The sequence below is a fragment of the Lepidochelys kempii genome, chromosome 7 (genome assembly GCF_965140285.1).
Source record: "Lepidochelys kempii isolate rLepKem1 chromosome 7, rLepKem1.hap1, whole genome shotgun sequence".
Taxonomy (NCBI): domain Eukaryota; kingdom Metazoa; phylum Chordata; order Testudines; family Cheloniidae; genus Lepidochelys; species Lepidochelys kempii.
The window spans coordinates 42277951-42298410 of record NC_136386.1 but is presented as its reverse complement, the minus strand read 5'-3'; the positions used below and the strand labels follow the sequence as shown (position 1 = coordinate 42298410).

The window sequence follows — 20460 nt, the reverse complement described above, 5'->3', positions numbered from 1 at the left end:
TGTATGTATGTGTATGAATGTGTCACAAACAATGCAGCTGCAGCCTGCAAACAGCCCTTGCGGGCTGCTGCCTGCAGAGAGCTAGCAGATGCCGCTGCGCCTGGCACTGGGCTAGGCCCTCCAAGGAGCAAGTAACCAAGGTAAAAACCACAGCCAGCCAGCCAGGGGGCAGGGGGTAAGGAGCTGTGCTGCGCCATGCCCGCCAGTGCCCCACCTGCCCTAGACCCTCCCAATTTCCTAGCAAGTTAACAGATCTCAGGGATAGTTTAATCTCCCTCCCAGGCACATAAAAGAGTGCAGGGGGCACACCAATGGGTGGCTAGTAGTAGGGTGAAGGAGAATTGAATTAAGAACAACTAAAATAGCCTTCATTAAATGTACAAGGTACTTAGAGAATATTTTGTCAGTTTCAGCCTCCGCACTGCTCAGGACACTGAAACAAAACAAAAAGATCTGAGATCCTTAGGACATTTCAGGTGTTTAAGTCAATATATAAATAGGTTGGAGTGGAAAATATTTTTTCTTTCAAAGGTGGCACAATAATTTCCCTGAATATCCAGTTTTCCCCACCAATCTTTGTGGTTTTGTCTATCAGGCTATTTGCTTTCCCTGTGATTCTTTAGTTGCTTTAGCAAAATTTCTTTGCCAAAAATAAGCCCCAATCATCATGATACATCTTCCCATCATGTTCTCCATGTTGTTTTTTTTTTTTAAAGTAACATTTCAAGGAGGATCTGCAAGCAGTCTGGGCATCACAACCATCCTCTGATGGGGAGGGAATGGGATAGATTTGAACTTGGAAATGGTCCCTGATTCTAATTGTATTTGTTTATTATTGGTTCCCCAATCCAGGGCAGAAAAGAACTGCCCCTTGGTCACACCAACTGTGACATAAACAAGGATGCCAGAAATGGCCCCTAATCCTGTGGGTTGAACCGCAAAGGGAGCAGCTGAGTTTAAGCTGTTATGCAGGCACCCTGGGCAGGCTTCTCCCTCGGCCAGTCCCTGTCCTCCCTGCCGCAAGCTGGAGAGGAGCCGCAGCAGCTGCTGCTGCTGCATGCAAGGCAGGGGTGAAGTGCGGAGCCTAGCCGCCTTCTGCAGCCTGGCCGGAGGAGAAGGAAGGGTGAGGGGAGAAATGCTTTCACTTTTCAGGCTTATTCCAATATTAAAGTTTTATTAGAGACAGTATTGGTTGTAGTAGCTTTAATTTCTATATCTAAGTCATGCAAAGGGAGGTATCCATGAAGTATGTAGGAGAGGTGGGTTGCTTGTGATACAACCATACCAGTAAGAAATGTAAATTACTTTCACAGTTGGGAAAGGCCAACATTATCATTACATGGAACGTGAGCAAACTTCACACCCAGTATAGAAAATCATATTAGAAAAGTTACTAGCGTGAAGAGGGGCACAAGTAGCTAGCTGCACACAGCAGAGTTTCCCATCAGCTAAAAACAAAGGACAAGACAACTTCTGAAATGTACTGTCTACGTTCTAGTGCAGTGGTCCTCAAACTTTTGAGAATTGCTCTCTCCCTTACCCTTGTCTGTGCCACCTTGGAGCTGAGAACAGGGCCGCAGCTGCGGAGGTGGGGAAGGGAACACATACAGAGGTATGGAGGCTGAGGTTGGGGCCGCAGCTGGGGGTAGGTCTAGGGCTAGGACAGAGCCGTGGCCAGGGCCCAAGGCTGGGGGGGGCATAAGCCTGAGGAGAGCTGCAGCCAGGCTGCTGAGAGGATCAGCAGCTGAGCCTGCGGCCAGGTGTGGCTCCGCTCCTAGACCTGCCCCTGCTCCCAGCCTCAGGCCTGGGCTGAGAATGGAGCTGCAGCCAGCGGCTAAGACTGGGGGCAAGGCCAGCAGCAGACTCATGCCGAGGCTGGGGACAGGGAGATGGAGATCTGGCTGTGGGCAGGACCAAAGCAGAGCTGGGGGCAGAGAGGGGCTGGATGACACTTCCTCCTTACCCCACATGGGGGCTAGCCCAGGCCCCTGCACAGATTCCTCCGTGCCCCCCTTTAGGGGGGCATGTGCCACAGTTTGGGGACCTCTGTTCTAGAGGGAGCACCTCTAAAATCATTTATTCCTTGAGGGGCTGTGTAGTCTGGAGAAATGAGCAAAAGGTTTGGAGCCAGGATGTCTTGAGTTGTAATCAGCTATTTAGACAAGGTACTTACCCATGTTGTCCATTTCCCATATTAAAATATCTACTTCTCAGAGATGCTGTTAACTTTTATAGAAGCTTACTATCCTCCTCAGTTGCATCTCGTAGTCAGCAGTGCTTAACTAAGAAAAAAAGAACCTTCTACTACTCAGAAATACAGTTGTACTGTAAAAATACTTTATCACTCAGTGTGACCAACTCTTGCCACTTTTTATTGCAAATCTTGTCATTTTTGGTGTTTTGCTTAAATCCCCAACTCCTGTAATCATGTGAAAATTTCAGCTTTTATTCTAAGAGTTGCTAGCCCTCACGGTTGTGGAGAAACATTCAAAAACATGAACGAAGTGCATTCTAAAGTCTCAAACTAGAAGGTGAATAAAAAGAATCTACAATGAATTCTAACATATTGATTTTTAGTCAGACTCAAGATATTTCTTAATGCTTGTCAGTATTGCACTTTTAAGTCATTCTCCTATCTTCACTCTATCCTGTTGCAGACTGACAGAGGGCAGCATTGTTACTTCATGAGCTGATGGCAAAATCACTCCAAGAGACAAGCAGGAAATTTTTGCAGAAACATATTTATCTTCAAACCTTCTGTGTCATGAGCTCTTTTTAACCAGTTTGTTTTTCAAATTACTACTTGGGATCAACATTTTGTTACAGCTAGTGTGCCCATTTAAATCATCTTTTAGTCTCTCCAATAGCATCCTGTACCACAGAATCATTTAATTGATCTATTCATTACTTCTCTGCTGTGATGTTACAAATGTGCTCTCGTCATGAAAGCATACAGACATAAACCCAGTTTCACTGTCCTAGGAGGTTTTCCCCCCTTCATGTTGGGGACTTGTCTACTGGGATAGTGCCACAGTGTGGCCCAGTCTCCTTCTCTCATAGGACACCTGTCTGTTGTTGATGGACCCTGTCAAGGTTCCTCCCCCACTCTGAACTCTAGGGTACAGATGTGGGGACCTGCATGAAAAACCTCCTAAGCTTATCTTTACCAGCTTAGGTCAAAACTTCCCCAAGGTACAAAATATTACACCTTGGACAGGCCGCTACCACCACCAAACTAATACTGGTTACTGGGGAAGAGCTGTTTGGACGCGTCCTTCCCCCCAAAATACTTCCCAAAACCTTGCACCCCACTTCCTGGACAAGGTTTGGTAAAAAGCCTCACCAATTTGCCTAGGTGACTACAGACCCAGACCCTTGGATCTTAAGAACAATGAACAATCCTCCCAACACTTGCACCCCCCCTTTCCTGGGAAATGTTGGATAAAAAGCCTCACCAATTTGCATAGGTGACCACAAACCCAAACCCTTGGATCTGAGAACAATGAAAAAGCATTCAGTGTTTTACAAGAAGACTTTTAATAAAAAATAGAAGTAAATAGAAATAAAGAAATCCCCCCTGTAAAATCAGGATGGTATATATCTTACAGGGTAATTAGATTCAAAAACATAGAGAACCCCTCTAGGCAAAACCTTAAGTTACAAAAAAGATACACAGACAGAAATAGTTATTCTATTCAGCACAATTCTTTTCTCAGCCATTTAAAGAAATCATAATCTAACACATACCTAGCTAGATTACTTACTAAAAGTTCTAAGACTCCATTCCTGTTCTGTCCCCGGCCAAGACGACTACAGACAGAGACAGACCCTTTGTTTCTCTCCCCCCTCCCAGCTTTTGAAAGTATCTTGTCTCCTCATTGGTCATTTTGGTCAGGTGCCAGCGAGGTTACCTTTAGCTTCTTAACCCTTTACAGGTGAGAGGAGCTTTCCCCTGGCCAGGAGGGATTTCAAAAGGGTTTACCCTTCCCTTTATATTTATGACACGCCCCCCAAATCTCAGCTAGGGTGAAACACTGGCTGGGATTTCTTCCTGGAGCTCTAGGAAAACAGAGTTAATAAGACACATGCATCTCTAAATATACTACCAAGTACATAAAGACTAACAATATTTTCCACATCTCAAGGACGATTTTAACCAGTTGATTCTGGGAAACTTTCACGGGAGAGTGCATCAGCCACTTTGTTAGAAGCTCCTGAGATGTGTTGGATGTCGAAATCAAAATCTTGGAGAGCTAAACTCCACCGAAGAAGTTTTTTGTTAGTTTCTTTGACGGTGTGAAGCCACTTTAGTGCAGCATGGTCGGTTTGCAGGTGGAAACGCCGTCCCCAAACATATGGGCGTAGCTTTTCCAGAGCGTAGACAATGGCATAACATTCTTTTTCAGTGACTGACCAGTTGCTTTCCCTCTCAGACAGTTTTTTGCTGAGAAACACTACAGGGTGGAATTCTTGATCAGGTCCTTTCTGCATTAAAACTGCTCCCACACCACGCTCGGATGCATCTGTGGTTACTAGGAACGGTTTGTCAAAGTCTGGGGCCCTTAGTACAGGGTCAGACATGAGTGTCGCTTTAAGCTTGTTAAAGGCCTTCTGACACTTTCCGGTCCACTGAACAGCATTTGGCTGTTTCTTTTTGGTTAGGTCTGTCAGTGGGGCAGCGATTTGGCTGTAGTGCGGTACAAATCGTCTGTAATAACCGGCCAAGCCTAAGAAGGATTGAACCTGTTTCTTTGACTTTGGGACAGGCCACTTTTGGATAGCATCCACTTTGGCCTGTAGGGGGCTGATAGTTCCTTGACCCACCTGGTGTCCAAGGTAAGTCACTCTGTTTAGGCCTATTTGACACTTCTTAGCCTTAACAGTTAGTCCTGCCTCCCTTATGCGCTCAAGGACTTTTTGTAGATGTTCCAGGTGGTCTGCCCAGGAATCCGAAAATATGGCCACATCGTCAAGGTAGGCGACTGCATATTCTCCTAATCCCGCTAGGAGACCATCTACAAGTCTTTGGAAAGTGGCGGGTGCATTTCGCAGCCCGAAAGGGAGTACATTAAATTCATACAGCCCGAGATGTGTGATGAAGGCTGACCTTTCCTTGGCAGATTCATCTAGCGGTACCTGCCAGTACCCCTTGGTTAAGTCCAAGGTAGAGATGAACTGGGCCCGTCCCAGTTTCTCTAATAGTTCATCAGTGCGTGGCATTGGATAGTTGTCTGGGCGAGTTACAGCATTTAGCTTACGGTAGTCCACGCAAAAACGTATTTCCCCATCTGGTTTGGGAACTAGAACCACTGGAGATGCCCATGCACTTTCAGAGGGGCGGATTACACCCATCTGTAACATATCCTGGATCTCCCGTTCTATAGCAGTTTTAGCTTGAGGAGACACCCGGTAAGGTTGGACCCTAATTGGGTGAGCATTACCTGTGTCAATGGAGTGGTATGCCCGTTCAGTCAGTCCTGGGGTGGCTGAGAACATTGGCGCGTAGCTAGTGCACAGCTCCTGGATCTGCTGTCGCTGCATACGCCCAAGGGTCATGGAGAGGTTCACCTCTTCCACACCACCAGCACATTTCCCTTCGTAGTAGACAGCTTCAGGCCACTCAGCGTCGTCTCCTCCCTGGGCTGTAAACTGACAAACCTTTAATTCTCTGGAATAAAAGGGCTTTAGAGAATTAATATGATACACCTTAGGCTTTCGGTTGGAGGTGGGGAATGCTATGAGATAATTAACAGCTCCCAGGCGCTCCTGGACCACGAATGGCCCTTCCCACGATGCTTCCATTTTATGGGCCTGGAGCGCCTTTAAGACCATGACCTGGTCTCCTACTTTGAAGGAACGCTCTCTGGCATGTTTATCATACCAGGCTTTTTGCTCTTTTTGAGCATCCTGTAAGTTTTCTCTAGCAAGGGCTAAAGAGGTTCGGAGGGTGTTTTGTAGGTTGGTTACAAAGTCCAGAATGTTAGTTCCTGGAGAAGGTGTAAATCCCTCCCATTGCTGCTTCACCAACTGCAATGGCCCCTTAACCTCACGGCCATATACAAGTTCAAATGGGGAAAACCCTAAACTGGGATGTGGTACAGCTCTGTAGGCAAAGAGCAACTGCTGCAATACTAGGTCCCAATCATTGGAGTGCTCATTTACGAATTTACGTATCATGGCCCCCAAAGTTCCATTAAACTTCTCCACCATGCCATTTGTTTGATGATGGTAAGGAGTGGCAACCAAGTGATTTACCCCATGAGCTTCCCAAAGGTTTTTCATAGTTCCTGCCAGGAAATTAGTCCCTGCATCTGTGAGGATGTCGGAGGGCCAACCTACCCTGGCAAAAATGTCTGCTAGTGCCTGGCACACACTTTTAGCCCTGGTGTTGCTTAGAGCTACTGCTTCCGGCCATCGGGTGGCAAAATCCATGAAAGTCAGTATGTACTGCTTTCCTCTGGGTGTCTTTTTCGGAAAAGGACCCAGAATATCCACAGCTACTCGCTGAAATGGAACTTCAATGATGGGGAGTGGCTGGAGAGGAGCTTTGACCTGGTCTTGGGGTTTTCCCACTCTTTGGCACACCTCACAAGACTGGACATAGGTAGAAACATCCTTGCCCATTCCCTCCCAGTGGAATGACCCCCCCAAACGGTCTTTGGTCCTGTTCACCCCAGCATGGCCACTAGGGTGATCATGGGCTAAGCTCAAGAGCTTGGCCCGGTATTTAGTTGGAACTACCAACTGTCTCTGAGGATGCCAGTCTTCCTGGTGTCCCCCAGAAAGAGTTTCCTTGTATAAAAGTCCTCTTTCTACAACAAACCTGGATCGATTAGAAGAGCTGAGAGGCGGTGGGTTGCTCCGTGCCGCCGTCCAAGCTCTCTGGAGGCTTTCATCTGCTTCCTGTTCGGTCTGGAACTGTTCCCTTGATGCTGGAGACATCAGTTCCTCATGGGATTGTGGACCTAGGCTTGGTCCCTCTGGAAGCGATATAGGGGATGGAGCTGTTTCTGTTGACTGTGAACCGCTCTCCGCTGGTGCACTATGTTGGGATTCAGGCTCCGGCTGAGCCTCTTGTGTAGGGTTATCGGCTGCTGCCAGTTCAGGTTCGGTGGGGCCCTCTGGTGTTGAGGTTGCAAGTACTGGATTCAGTGCTGACACGGGGTCTGGGGTTGGTTGTTTGGCTGGTTCCGGTTCTGGGACTGGTTCCGTATGGGTCTCTGGGACTGGATCCACTACTGCTGTTGCAGACATTGGCCTGGGGTCCAGGTCCATCACCTCTGACTGGGTCCTGATAGAAGTTTCCGGAACAGAGCTAGGCCTCACGGCTTGTTTAGCCTGGTTGCGGGTGACCATTCCCACCCTCTTGGCCTGCTTCACATGATTGGCCAAGTCTTCCCCCAACAGCATGGGGATGGGATAATCATCATAGACTGCAAAAGTCCACATTCCTGACCAGCCCTTGTACTGGACAGGCAACTTGGCTGTAGGCAAATTGAAAGAGTTGGACTTGAAGGGTTGAATCGTCACTTGGATCTCTGGGTTGATTAAATTGGGGTCCACTAAGGAAGCATGGATAGCTGACACTTGTGCTCCGGTGTCCCTCCACGCGGTGACCTTCTTCCCACCCACACTCACAGTTTCCCTCCGCTCCAAGGGTATCTGGGAGGTATCTGGGCCTGTGGACCTCTGGTGTGATTCCGGTGCAATGAACTGTAATCTGTTGGGGTTCTTGGGGCAGTTGGCCTTTACATGCCCCAGCTCGTTACACTTAAAACATCGTCCAGCTGACGGGTCACTGGGGCGAGGAGGGTTGCTGGAGAACGGGGTGGTGGGACGATAAGGGGTCTGGAGGGTTCTTTGGGAGGTAGGTGGGGCTTTGGGCGGCCCCCGGTAATAGGGTGTGGTCTGGGGTGGTCCCTTCTGGTCTCCGCTCCAACTGCGACCAGTTTTCTTCTTCTCTGCCACCTCCACCCATCTGGCTCCAATCTCTCCTGCCTCAATTACAGTTTTGGGTTTCCCATCTAGGATGTATCTTTCTATTTCCTCAGGAACACCCTCTAAGAATTGTTCCATTTGCATTAGGAAGGGCAAATTTACTGGAGATTCAACACTTGCTCCTGATATCCAGGCATCCCAATGTTTTACAATGTGGTAGGCATGTCGGGTAAATGACATGTCTGGTTTCCACCTTAGGGCTCTGAACCTCCGACGAGACTGCTCGGGTGTTATCCCCATTCTGACTCTCGCCTTGGATTTAAACAGTTCATACTTGTTCATGTGTTCTTTAGGCATTTCAGCTGCCACCTCAGCTAAGGGTCCACTGAGCTGCGGCCTCAGCTCTACCATGTATTGGTCAGTAGAGATGTTGTACCCAAGGCAGGCCCTTTCGAAGTTTTCTAAGAAGGCCTCAGTATCATCACCTGCCTTGTAGGTGGGGAACTTTCTGGGATGGGAAGTGGTACCTGGAGAAGGATTGCTAGGGTTTGTTGGTATATTCTGCTGGGCCTTTATCCTCTCCATCTCCTCCACATGCTTCCTCTCTTTTTCCTTCTCCTCCTCCTTCAGCCGCATGAGTTCTATCTGTCTTTCATGTTCCCTTTGTTTTTCCTCAGCCTGAAATTTGGCTAATTCCAGCTGTAGTCGAGCTGAGGATCTGGCCATTCTAACCTCTCTGTTTTTAACTAACTTTACACCCGAGGTTTAGAAATAAACAAACAAAACTTGGCTGTAAAATTTTGCTGTGCTGGAATAGAATACCTATTCTCTGATAGTGATTGTCAGCCTACAGAAAAAGACAATTCCCTTGTCTCTGCTCTGGGCCCAACTTAAAGCAAAAAACCTCCAACTACTTGGAAACCTGCTTACCCAGCCCAAAGAAGAAAAAAAATTTCTTTTCAAACCTGTGCTCCTTGTAAAACAAAAAAAAAAATCAAAATCCTAAAAAAAAACCTGCCACTTTTGTCTCCAGGCAAATGGGTAGAGCACACACCCCCTATTTACTTTTAGGAAGAAAAGAAAAAAAAAAAACCTCTGGGTTGGAAGACTGTGAATTTCCCTGCAGGAGTTAAGTACCCTGCCTCCAGGCAAAGAAAACCTGCAATTCACAAGATAATCCCCTTTTGTCTCTGCTTGGCCACAAAGCAGAGAGAAACCAAGCTGCTTTCAGTTTCAAAGCTGCCTTCTGGACTTCCTAAAAATTCCTTTTTAAAATCTGTATTTCTAGTTCAAAAAATCTCAACTGGATCTCAAAATGATTTCAGGTTAATCCCACCACTGTGCCACCATGTCAAGGTTCCTCCCCCACTCTGAACTCTAGGGTACAGATGTGGGGACCTGCATGAAAAACCTCCTAAGCTTATCTTTACCAGCTTAGGTCAAAACTTCCCCAAGGTACAAAATATTACACCTTGGACAGGCCGCTACCACCACCAAACTAATACTGGTTACTGGGGAAGAGCTGTTTGGACGCGTCCTTCCCCCCAAAATACTTCCCAAAACCTTGCACCCCACTTCCTGGACAAGGTTTGGTAAAAAGCCTCACCAATTTGCCTAGGTGACTACAGACCCAGACCCTTGGATCTTAAGAACAATGAACAATCCTCCCAACACTTGCACCCCCCCTTTCCTGGGAAATGTTGGATAAAAAGCCTCACCAATTTGCATAGGTGACCACAAACCCAAACCCTTGGATCTGAGAACAATGAAAAAGCATTCAGTGTTTTACAAGAAGACTTTTAATAAAAAATAGAAGTAAATAGAAATAAAGAAATCCCCCCTGTAAAATCAGGATGGTATATATCTTACAGGGTAATTAGATTCAAAAACATAGAGAACCCCTCTAGGCAAAACCTTAAGTTACAAAAAAGATACACAGACAGAAATAGTTATTCTATTCAGCACAATTCTTTTCTCAGCCATTTAAAGAAATCATAATCTAACACATACCTAGCTAGATTACTTACTAAAAGTTCTAAGACTCCATTCCTGTTCTGTCCCCGGCCAAGACGACTACAGACAGAGACAGACCCTTTGTTTCTCTCCCCCCTCCCAGCTTTTGAAAGTATCTTGTCTCCTCATTGGTCATTTTGGTCAGGTGCCAGCGAGGTTACCTTTAGCTTCTTAACCCTTTACAGGTGAGAGGAGCTTTCCCCTGGCCAGGAGGGATTTCAAAGGGGTTTACCCTTCCCTTTATATTTATGACAGACCCAATGGCTGGATCCCATGTGCTTCTAAGCCCTCGGGGTTTGGGTACTGACTAGTCCACTCTTCCTCACTCTGCACCTCTCAGGTACACTTCCAGGTCCAGACCCAGTGTCTGACACCTTTCTTGGGCAGTGGGAACTCACAGTCTGGCTTCAGAACCTTAGACTCCAGAACGAATGCCCCAGCCCTCCTGAGCCTCCATTTGCTTATAGAAGCTCCCTCAGAATTCCACCTTGCTGTAGAGAACTCTGAGCTTCTTGATTAACCCCTCCAGACATCATTTGCATCCAGAATTCCACTGAAAAGGTGTTCACTTCAGACTATGATTGACAGCTGTACTGTACAGCCACACCAGAAAAGTGGTGTGTAATAGGCAATAGTGCATGGTAACCTTGGAGGTTCTGCCGTATTGCAATAGCACCTTTCACCTAGGAAGGTCTCACAGTACTTAACCTATTTAAAATGATACAAACTGTAGACAAGTTTTTTTGTCATTACTGAAATGAAGACTCACTCACCAAAGAGTGAGACATGTTGCCTATTTAACAGCATGCAGTAATATTACAGATGGCCTACAAAAAACTGCACCTCCTCAGTACAGTGCAGATGTATTAATATTTCAGACATTGTCACGTGTTGTATTACTAATACTCCTGTACTGCTCAGGTGTTATTTGGAAGACACTTACCCAAATACTGACTACCCATCCCACCTTTGTTTATCTTGTGGGATCAAAGGGAACAGCACTGCATTGTATGGGGTGAGGCAAGTGTAATGCCATCTGCCTGAATCACAAAGAGTTACATAATGCTGGTAGAAAAACAAAAACAAACGAGAGCAGTGCTCATGTGAACCACCTTTCTGAAAGTCTTAAGGCAAACATGAGATCTTCTTTCACATCAACATTATTATGGGATTTCCCCAGGCCTGTCCCTTATTTACTTAAGGCTTCAAGTAAAGTTCCCCCTCATGCTTCCCCATAAAATAATCTATTATGGTATGTCTCCTTTCAAACACACACTTCCTTTCTTCAGCTTTATCCGCTCACTTGAAAGAGTTTGTGCTACATCAAGGCAGTTAAAGCAACCAAGTAGAAAGACACACTTCCCTTTCTGCAACCAAACATGATTAAACTACAAATGAACCACAGTGTCAAAATGCTAAGGGTCTAGCTATAACTGACAAAGCAAGAATGTTCACTCCTTCCTTGTCTACCTCATTAACACAGATCCCATTCAGAGCAATAAGTATATTGTGCCAATATTATCCCTGGGGTAAGCCCCTTGAAGGTTAGAGAATTACAGCAGGGATGGATTTGGCTTAGTCGATACTAATGGCTGGCTGTTCCACTTTTCACTTCCCCCTTCTCTTCCTGCGAGCTAGGGAGTTTCAGGGCAAAATTCTCCTGTAGCAACAGATTTTTATCGATGTGTTATTATACTCCTTGCCATTCCTGCTTCTTGTTGTAGACAGAGAACTGGCTGTATTGTAGCTGAATGCTGTCCTGCATTGCTGAGCACTAGCAGCCCCTCTTCAGATTAATAGACATTGGTTTGTGGCTTTGCTGTTCCTGTATAGGAGTAAGGGCTCTGTCCCTTTTCTTGGGACCTCTCCTCTCCCTCAAGCTGATCCTAGGTCCACATTGGCACCTCATTGCCAATAAGTCTTCATTCTGTACACTCCCATATCACCCTGTCTGGGAGCTTAATGCTGTTTGAAAACATAACTGCATCCTAGTGATTGAATATCCCTATTGTATTAGATGAGGCCCTGTTGTGGCTTCCCACTGCCTTTTCTATTCCCTGGTGACAGCACTCCCAACCCTCATGGCCCAGTGAACTAGAGGGACGCCCCACAACAAGGTAGTCAACTCTACCAAACACTAGAGGTATCCTTTCTCTGATTCCTTTTGGATCATGGCCCGTTCTACCTGTGCTAGGTACACAAAACTTCTGAGAGCTGACATACATGCATGATCTCAGCACAGCCTACTTTTGCAAACTGACTAGAAGGGATGAATATAGATGGGTTAGCGTGAGAGAATCTATTTAAACTTTTCCTTAAACATGCAAAAAAAATAAGACGTACCAAATATTGAAAAAATCATAACTTAAGGTGGCCTTACTATAGGAGGGAGACCTTACCAAAGAAAAAGTCTGGGTGGTGTGACAAAGTTCCTCCTCTGCCTTGGTGGGTCCTGCGCTTATTGACAAATTTGCTTGCCGCAGAGATTCACGGCAGCCCTCAGCTTGGCCACTTTTGCTCGTGGCTCAAACCTGCCGGTCACTCAGCTAACCTCATCACTGGCCAGCATGGGGAAAAGAAAGGAGAACAATCCCTATGGTCTCTGCTGATCCACCATGTGAGTCAGGGAACAGCCCAGAGATCTTCCCCTCTGGTGGAACCCACAGTCCAGGTCAACTCCTCCTGTGTCTGATCAGGAGTTGGGAGGAACCCGGGCCTACCCTCTACTCCGGGTTCCAGCCCAGGGCCCTGTGGACTACAGCTGTCAAGAGTGCCTCCTGGAACAGCTGGAACTCCTGGGGCTACTTCCCCATAGCCTCCTCTCAACACCTTCTTTATCCTCACCACAGGCTCTTCCTCCTGGTATCTGATCATGCTTGTACTCCTTCTCACTCCTAGCACCTCTTACTCCCAGCTCCTCACACACACACCACAAACTGAGGTGAAGTCCTTTTTAAACTCAGGTGCCCTGATTAGCCAGCCTGCCCTAATTGCTTCTAGCAGCTTCTTAATTGGCTCCAGATGTCCTAATTAGGCTGCCTGAGCGAATTTGTTCCAGCAAGTTCCTTCTTGTTCTGGAACTGCCCCTGTTACCTTACCCAGGGAAAATGGACCTGCTTAATCTGGGACTAATGCATCTGCCTTCTAAGGTGAGCGGCGGGGCAGGGCTTGCTCTCCTGTCTCAAAGGGCTGCAGCTCAGGGGCTCGCGTGGGGGTGACCGTCCGCAGCTCAGTCAAAATGCAGACTCCAGTGGCTCTCCTTGCTTCTCCAGCTCTGTTCCGCTGCTGTTCCAGGGCTCTGCAAAGGCCAGTTTCCATATCTGTACTGAGCAGGCCTGGGACTCAGACTGTACAGCTCTCTGGTGTTTCCCATCTACAGCTGGCTCACCGGGAGTTCCAGCCGAGCACTACCTCCAGGGATATTGATATTGCTCTAAGTTCATTGGTGCAGGTGCTGCCACAGTTGGGGTGGCTGGTTCAGGAGCAGGTATTGGAACCGTGTTTGGCAGCTTGATCATCAGCTATGCCAGGAATCCCTCTCTCAAGCAGCAGCTCTTCTCCTACGTCAGCCTGGGCTTTGCCCTGTCCAAGGCCATGGTGCGCTTCTGTGTGATGGTGGCATTCCTCATCCTGTTTCCTATGTGACAGCCTCTGGGCCAACCCATGGCTTCCATCACTCTGTGTCCTGTCCGCTTTGAGTCTGTCTCCTTTACCAGAGCATTCCAGATTTATTATTGAACAAAAGCTTTCCTCCTAAACAAACAAAAAAAACCCAACACTCTCCTGTAGCCATCTGGCCTGACCCTGTCACAGTGAACATTGTTGTCATTAACTCTTGCTCTTCCCAGGCCAGAGGAATTGCACTATTTTTTCCATTAGAATTGGTGTCCAGACACTGCTTAGAGACTGTGAGGGGCACAAGCTCCTATTGAGATCTTATACTGAACAGAAAACTAACAGGCTGTGTTTAGGGCCCTCCAGAATTCTTCCACTATCTCTAAGTCACTGTTTGTGTCCAAAGGAAGGCTTGATTCATTGAAAGAAATTTCATACTCACAATTTGATACCCCATTGGTTCACTCTTTGGGTTGCCATCAGAGGTGAAAGTAAGCCGGTATGGTATGGTACGGCATACCAGCAAGAGCCGGTACATGGCTGACCGTACTGGCAGGGAGCAGCTTCCCCAGGCCAGCAATTTAAAGGGCCCAGGGCTCCCAGCAGTGGCCAGAGCCCCGGGCCGTTTAAATCGCCACCAGAGCCCCGCTGCAGGAGCCCTGGGGTAGCGGTGGCAGCAGCTGGGAGCCCCAGGGCTCAGGCAGAAAATTAAAGGGCCCAGGGCTCCCGGCAGTGGCTGGAGCCCTGAGCCCTTTAAATCACCACCCGAGTCCCAGGGCTCCCGGCAGCTACCGTGGGGCTCTGGCAGTGATTTTAAGGGCCCAGGGTTCCCAGCCGCTGCTACAGCAGCCGGAGCCCCGGGCCCTTTAAATTGAGATTTAAAGGGCTCGCGGATTTAAAGGCCACGCCTCTTCTGGTTGAGGCCCTGACCCCTGTTCACGACTCCAGCATACCAGTAAATCCTTTAAGTTACTTTCACCCCTGGTTGCCATGGACCTAAGCCCTGCAGTGATGTATGCACTATTAACGCTTCTCTTCAGCATGGCATTGCTAGAAATCTAGAAACTCAGACCATTCTCTGCCTCACCCCCACTGTGAGAGTGTACTCCTTCTCTTTCCTAGCCCAAAACTCATACTCAGCTGTGATATCAACTAACATTCTGATCCTATCTAATCATGTACCTGTTCTTGTAGGCTTACTGTATATTTCAGTACATGGCTAAGCCTAGACTTTCCACTTCCTTCCTACCTAAAACTGGATCTCTCAAAGGGCTTGTCTACACTGGTGCTTTACAGCGCTGAAACTTGCTGTGCTCAGGGGGAGTGTTTTTTCACACCCCTGAGCGAGAAAGTTGCAGCACTGTAAAGTACCAGTGTAGACAAGCCCTAGTCTCTTCCTGGAGACCAATGAAGCCACAGCCCCTTCCAGGACATCTTGTGGAAGTCACTTAAGTTCTTTCACAACAAAATAATGTCATTCACATCTAAGAGAATCTGGAACGATTGAAACAATAGGATTTGACCAAATGCCTAAGAGTAGATGAGTAGTGTGTATACCAACCTAACCCCCCGTGTAGACAGCACTATAATTGTGGCAGAGCTTCTCCTGTCAAGAAAGCCACTGCCTCTCGGGGAAGTGGATTAATTACGCTGACAGCTGTGCTAATGTACTGCTGTATGTGAAGAGAAGCCCCTAGCTTACAGCCCCAAGACTCTTTAGCCAATGGACCTAAAAGCTTGTGCACTCTCTCTCTCTCTCTCTCTCTCAATCTTTGTTTGCCTCTGCACTTCTATTCTTGTCTATCCTCAGGTTTCTCTGTGTTCCCTCTCACACCCACACACCTGGTCACAATACCCAATCGAACCCTCAGCCCACATAGTGCTAGTCTTTGGGCAGACTCTATTAGGCTTTGTTTTAGGTGTGGTCCCTTAACTGTCTCTTACATCTGTCTTAAATAGAGGACTTGTTCTCACATCTGTTTGAATGAGGTTTTAACTCAACCAATAACAACATTTCACCCGAGCTCATAACAACTTTCTGCTTGCTCCAGGCATTTTGGGAACCTAACATAAAAGCAGGCAGATTGCTTGTTGTCTGCTGCAGCAAACTAGCTCTTCAAATATTTGCCAGCAGGGACCCAAAGGAGAAGTATCACACCTCACAATTTAGCTCATACCCATTTCTTCTGCTTCTGACCCACCATATTCCACTGACACCACTCACTCTACCAAGGACTTCCATAGATTTTTAGTTGCCTCACCTTCCCCAGATACTGCAGTGGCCTCAAGCTCCTTGTGCCTGCCCATCATCCTGGAAGAAGCTTAGGGAGCAATTCAGAGCATGAAGTCCAGGACAACTCTTGGTTTCTCAGTGTGCTTTAATCCATAAGGTTGTTGGTTACTTGCCCTCATTACTGTGCATGTTTACAGGAGGCTTAAGAAGGATGTGTTGTACCTCTCACCCAGCAAGTCACCCTTAGCTTGATACTGCTAGTCTGGCAATAGCCTAGTTTATTCATTTAGTGCCCAATATTCTTTTTTCAATGCTAGCTATGAGATGCTGGCAAAATTATTTATGAAGAGACAAGAACCTTCTCCCGAGTCCCAGCCATTATCCAAAACAACCAAATTGGCTAGAGCTAGAACACTCTTTTTGTTCCCTAAAGGTTTGGACCAGACTCCAAATTCTGCCCTTCAGTGCATCATCTTAATGCAGAGGTCTCTGCCTTCATACACTGGGATTCTGGATAGTTCTTGTCAGGCTACAGGATGGTGATACTTTTTACATAATTTAGCCTACAGTAATCTGCTTTCACCAGCATACAGGCATGTATGGCATTAAAGTGAGACAGTGAGCATAAATTACCGTAATGTACTAATGGCCTCCTAGCAGGAGGCACAGCCTCTATGGAGTTGATCTTCATGTGGCTTTACTGCACTGTTTGTTACATAACCTTCTGTGAAACTGTATTATATCTAGTTATCTTCTCTTTAGTTATTGGAAGAAAAGATAGGGATAGGGAGGAGAAAACAAGATTCTCTTGTGAAGTACATGATCAGGATGGAATCTGCTATTAAATCTGACTTACTGTGGGCAACTTTACAATAGCTTGAAACTCTTTACACCTTACTTTTCTTTTCTTCCAAGAAAGAAACTGTCTGCTCTTTTAAGACTGCCATCAATTGTGACTACTAATTACAGGTTTGTGTAATTGCCTTTCCTTATGAATAAAGTTATTTGCTTTTAAAGTGCCACTTACATGGTGTGCTTTCTTAATGTTCTACTGACATTCGATATACTGCCATTTGCAAAAAGAATTAGAGCTGTTTGGAGAAGTTACAGGTCTCTAAAGCTGATGTCTACAGGGGCAGAATTGCTAACAGTTACGTAATCGGTAATTATAAAGTTGATGATCGAAAACACTACCATATGAAAGTGGATAAAAAATAGTATTTTGTCCTAGGCATATACTAACAAATAAGCATATACTGTGTTCTGCTTCTTATTTAAATAATATGAACACTTAATGGATGGTCAAAACCAAACTACATTTCACTAAATTTGTTCATAGTGTCTTCTCTGAACCAGCATTATATTCAGTCATTTTTTTCACGTCTATGCTAGAAACAAACATCCTTAAAGACAAGCGACCTTAAGACATGCTGTTAAAAATTAACTCAGGTAACTGTATGCATGGGCAACTTGGAATGATTTACAGGGCTCTATCATATAATCAAGTGGAAGAGAATAAAATTTCCAAATAACTCAACTCAAGTACAAGTTAAATAAGTCTGACACAGCAACAGCTGTTAGTGCTGTTTTTAGTTTATAAACAACTAGTAAACAGACAGAAATATCTGCAGGAAAAGAAACTTTTAAGCTACTCATGGAGCATAACTCTTATACTGGTAAATGAAAATAATCACAATTCAAATCAGATAGTAAGACTGTGTTTATCTAATGGGGGAAGAGAGAATACCATCAGACCTGTGAACAATCAAAATGTACCAATATAGCTCAAATTTTGCATATTGAAAACTGTTACAAGCTTAACTACCACCCTGCATTTAAAACAAGTTAATCAAAAACTCTCACCTAAGACAAAGGGTATGTGAGCCCACACAGAAACTTGTAGAATAAATTAACTCAAAATTAGTGTCAATTCTGCTCCCATTTAACCTTTCTTGAAATCCCCATCCTCGTGAAAGGCAGCATAGGTAGAGCAATGGATTAGGACTCAAAAGAACAGTACTGTATTCCTAGCTGTCCCACTGATTTGCTGTGAGACCTTAAAATCACTTAATTGCCCTGTGCCTCAATTGCCTCCTCTGTAAAATGGGGATAATAAAACTTAGCTCTTTTTGTAAAGTGATATGAGACTTAGCGACAAAAAGTGCTATAGAAGTGGCAGGTGGTGTTCTGTGCTGTTCTTTTGGAAAGATAAAATTGATGTTGTAGCCTGACAATGCTTTTGTCTATGCTTTTTTGCTTAAAAATTGACTTAAGGAAATACTGACTGGTACATTAAACCAACAAAAAATAAAATGAATTCTAAAAGTGACTCTGAGTGAAATAGAAAAATGTGCACTAGTGTAGCGAGGCGGTGTGGTGCCCCACCACCCCGCAGAGGGAAGAACCTCCCCAGACACCAAAATGGGTGGAGCCAGTGGATCCTGTGCCCACCCCCCAGAGGTCAAGGCGCAGAACAGGAATTATAAAAGCCCAACCCCAGAGCTTACTTGGGCTGCTGCCGCCAGAGAGGCCAGATACCTGTGGCCTGATTCCAGCTTGGGAGACCCCGGCAATCCGCGGCTGACCCGAAGACTGGCCGACCCGGCCAATGCCGACCCGGCCACGGAGGAGCTGCCAAGCCTACCCGTTGCCAGCTACCCAGAGGAGCTGCCGAGCCTACCCCTTGCCAGCTACCTGGAGGAACCCATGGTGCTGGAACCTTCCGAGGATGCCACCCTGACCCAGGTACCCTACAAGGGGGAGTCCGGAAGTAGCCTGGGGACAGCCGACCTTAGTCTGGCTACAGCACTGCCAGAACCAATGTCAGTGTGTTGCGGCCAGGATCCCCACTGACGCAGCAGCGGGTCTTCTCCCACTGCTATGGCCCCAGGCTGGGACACAGTGGAGTGGGAGGGCCTGTGTCCTCACGGGTGGCAGTGTCCCCCTCTCCCTGGTCGCTCAAAGCCAGGGCCCGGGCTTATATCGAACTATTTGCTTAGTCCCTGCCTGAGGGCCTGAGCTTCTGGCTGTTTGTTTGGTGCCCTGCCCTGACCCAGGGCCCGGGCTTATATTGAACTATTTGCTCAGTCTGTCTGAGGGCCTGAGCCTGTGACGATTTGTTTGCTGCCTGCCCTGACCCAGGACCTGGGCTTAAATTGTAATCTTGCGGGGCCCTGCCTGAAGGTCTGGGCCACAGACCGGGTATTCCCCAACCCAGCAGAGAGGGTATAGCAAGGCGATGTGGTGCCCCACCACTCTGCAGAGGGACAAGCCCCGGCCGAGTCCCCTTTCAACTAGCCACAGTACTTCATTCATATTGCAGAAGGAAAAACTGAAGTACATTTCCTGAACATGTAGACAACTAATCATAGGAAGAAAGGTCTTGACTTTTTGTAACCATCATTTTAAACATAATGTTTCTGTCTTAGGAAGTTAGTCTGTGGATTCCACATCCATATTTGGAAAACATCATAGGGGGTCCAGGATGGGATTGACAAAGTGATATGGGGCCAAACTTTTCTTTTCCAGTCATTATTTCAAATCCACTAGGGAAAAGATCCATATTACAAAAGCATCCACTACAACTGTTGCTAAGCAAAGAGGGCCAGGATTGTGTGGACCTGGAAACTAGAGTTGCTTTTAGGCATATGCTATTTTGGGGTAGTTTCCCATGTTATTGCCCATATATTACTGGTACCGTTGTATTAATACCTAGAGAATTTCAGTCTGTCTCTCTAGCCCAATTCATGAACTCTACATTTACTTTGTTATAACAATGTCAGCTTTGAGATTGAGATAAGAAAATAATAGGTGGAGTGGCAAAACATTTCAGTCCTTTTATGGGAGAGCGTGAACACATGGGAGGAACAGGATTCTTACAATCAATAGGCATCATATGGCAAGTGCCACAGCAACTTACCTTGAATATCAGAAAACTTGGGAGTTTGATTTATTATAAAATGACATTGATTATTGTCACCTTGCCTTTCTTCTGAACATTTGCAGTGAGGGTGGCAGAAAGTGTGTATTGCCTCCGTTCCCATCTGAAAAAGCACTACTTCATTATATGTCTTTCTTTGATTGAGGCTGTAGGCTTTTGTCTAATGAAAATGTATGTATACCTTTTCAAAACTAAAATGCAAACTTTCCTGATTTGTTAAACCAATGTGACTCTACCAGAAGGATTATAATCATTCTTGACACTTACTGTGTTCAGAATATTGTACCAATATCCACTAATCTCTACAACCTATATGATAAGTGACTAGCATTATCCCTGTTTGGGAATGGGAAAACTACTGAGGCACAGAGAGAATGAGTGATAGTCTCAAAAATGCATAATGTGTTGGATTCAATCAGAGCTGGGATTATGCCAGTCCTGTGATCAGATCCCTTTGGCTTATATGCATGATGACATAAAAGTACAGCTGGGATTTTCAAAAGTTCCTAAGGGAATTAGGCACACAACTAGCATTCATATCCCACTGAATTAGAATGCTAACTCCATTAGGCTCCTTTGAAAATCCCAGCCAATGTTCATAAGAACATTTCAGCTACAAGGCTTTCAGGAAATCTTCTTTAGGCATTTCTCATGACAAAGGCCTTTAGACTGAAAAATCCTTGCAGCATAAATTTAAGAAAAATCCCTTTTATGCAACCAG

At 46.0% G+C, this 20460-nt stretch overlaps 1 pseudogene; it reads left to right on the top strand.

Annotated features, from left to right (window-relative positions):
* The first annotated feature begins 13122 nt into the window (after window positions 1-13122).
* Window positions 13123-13653, top strand: LOC140915281 (ATP synthase F(0) complex subunit C1, mitochondrial pseudogene; annotated as a pseudogene).
* Window positions 13654-20460: the final 6807 nt, after the last annotated feature.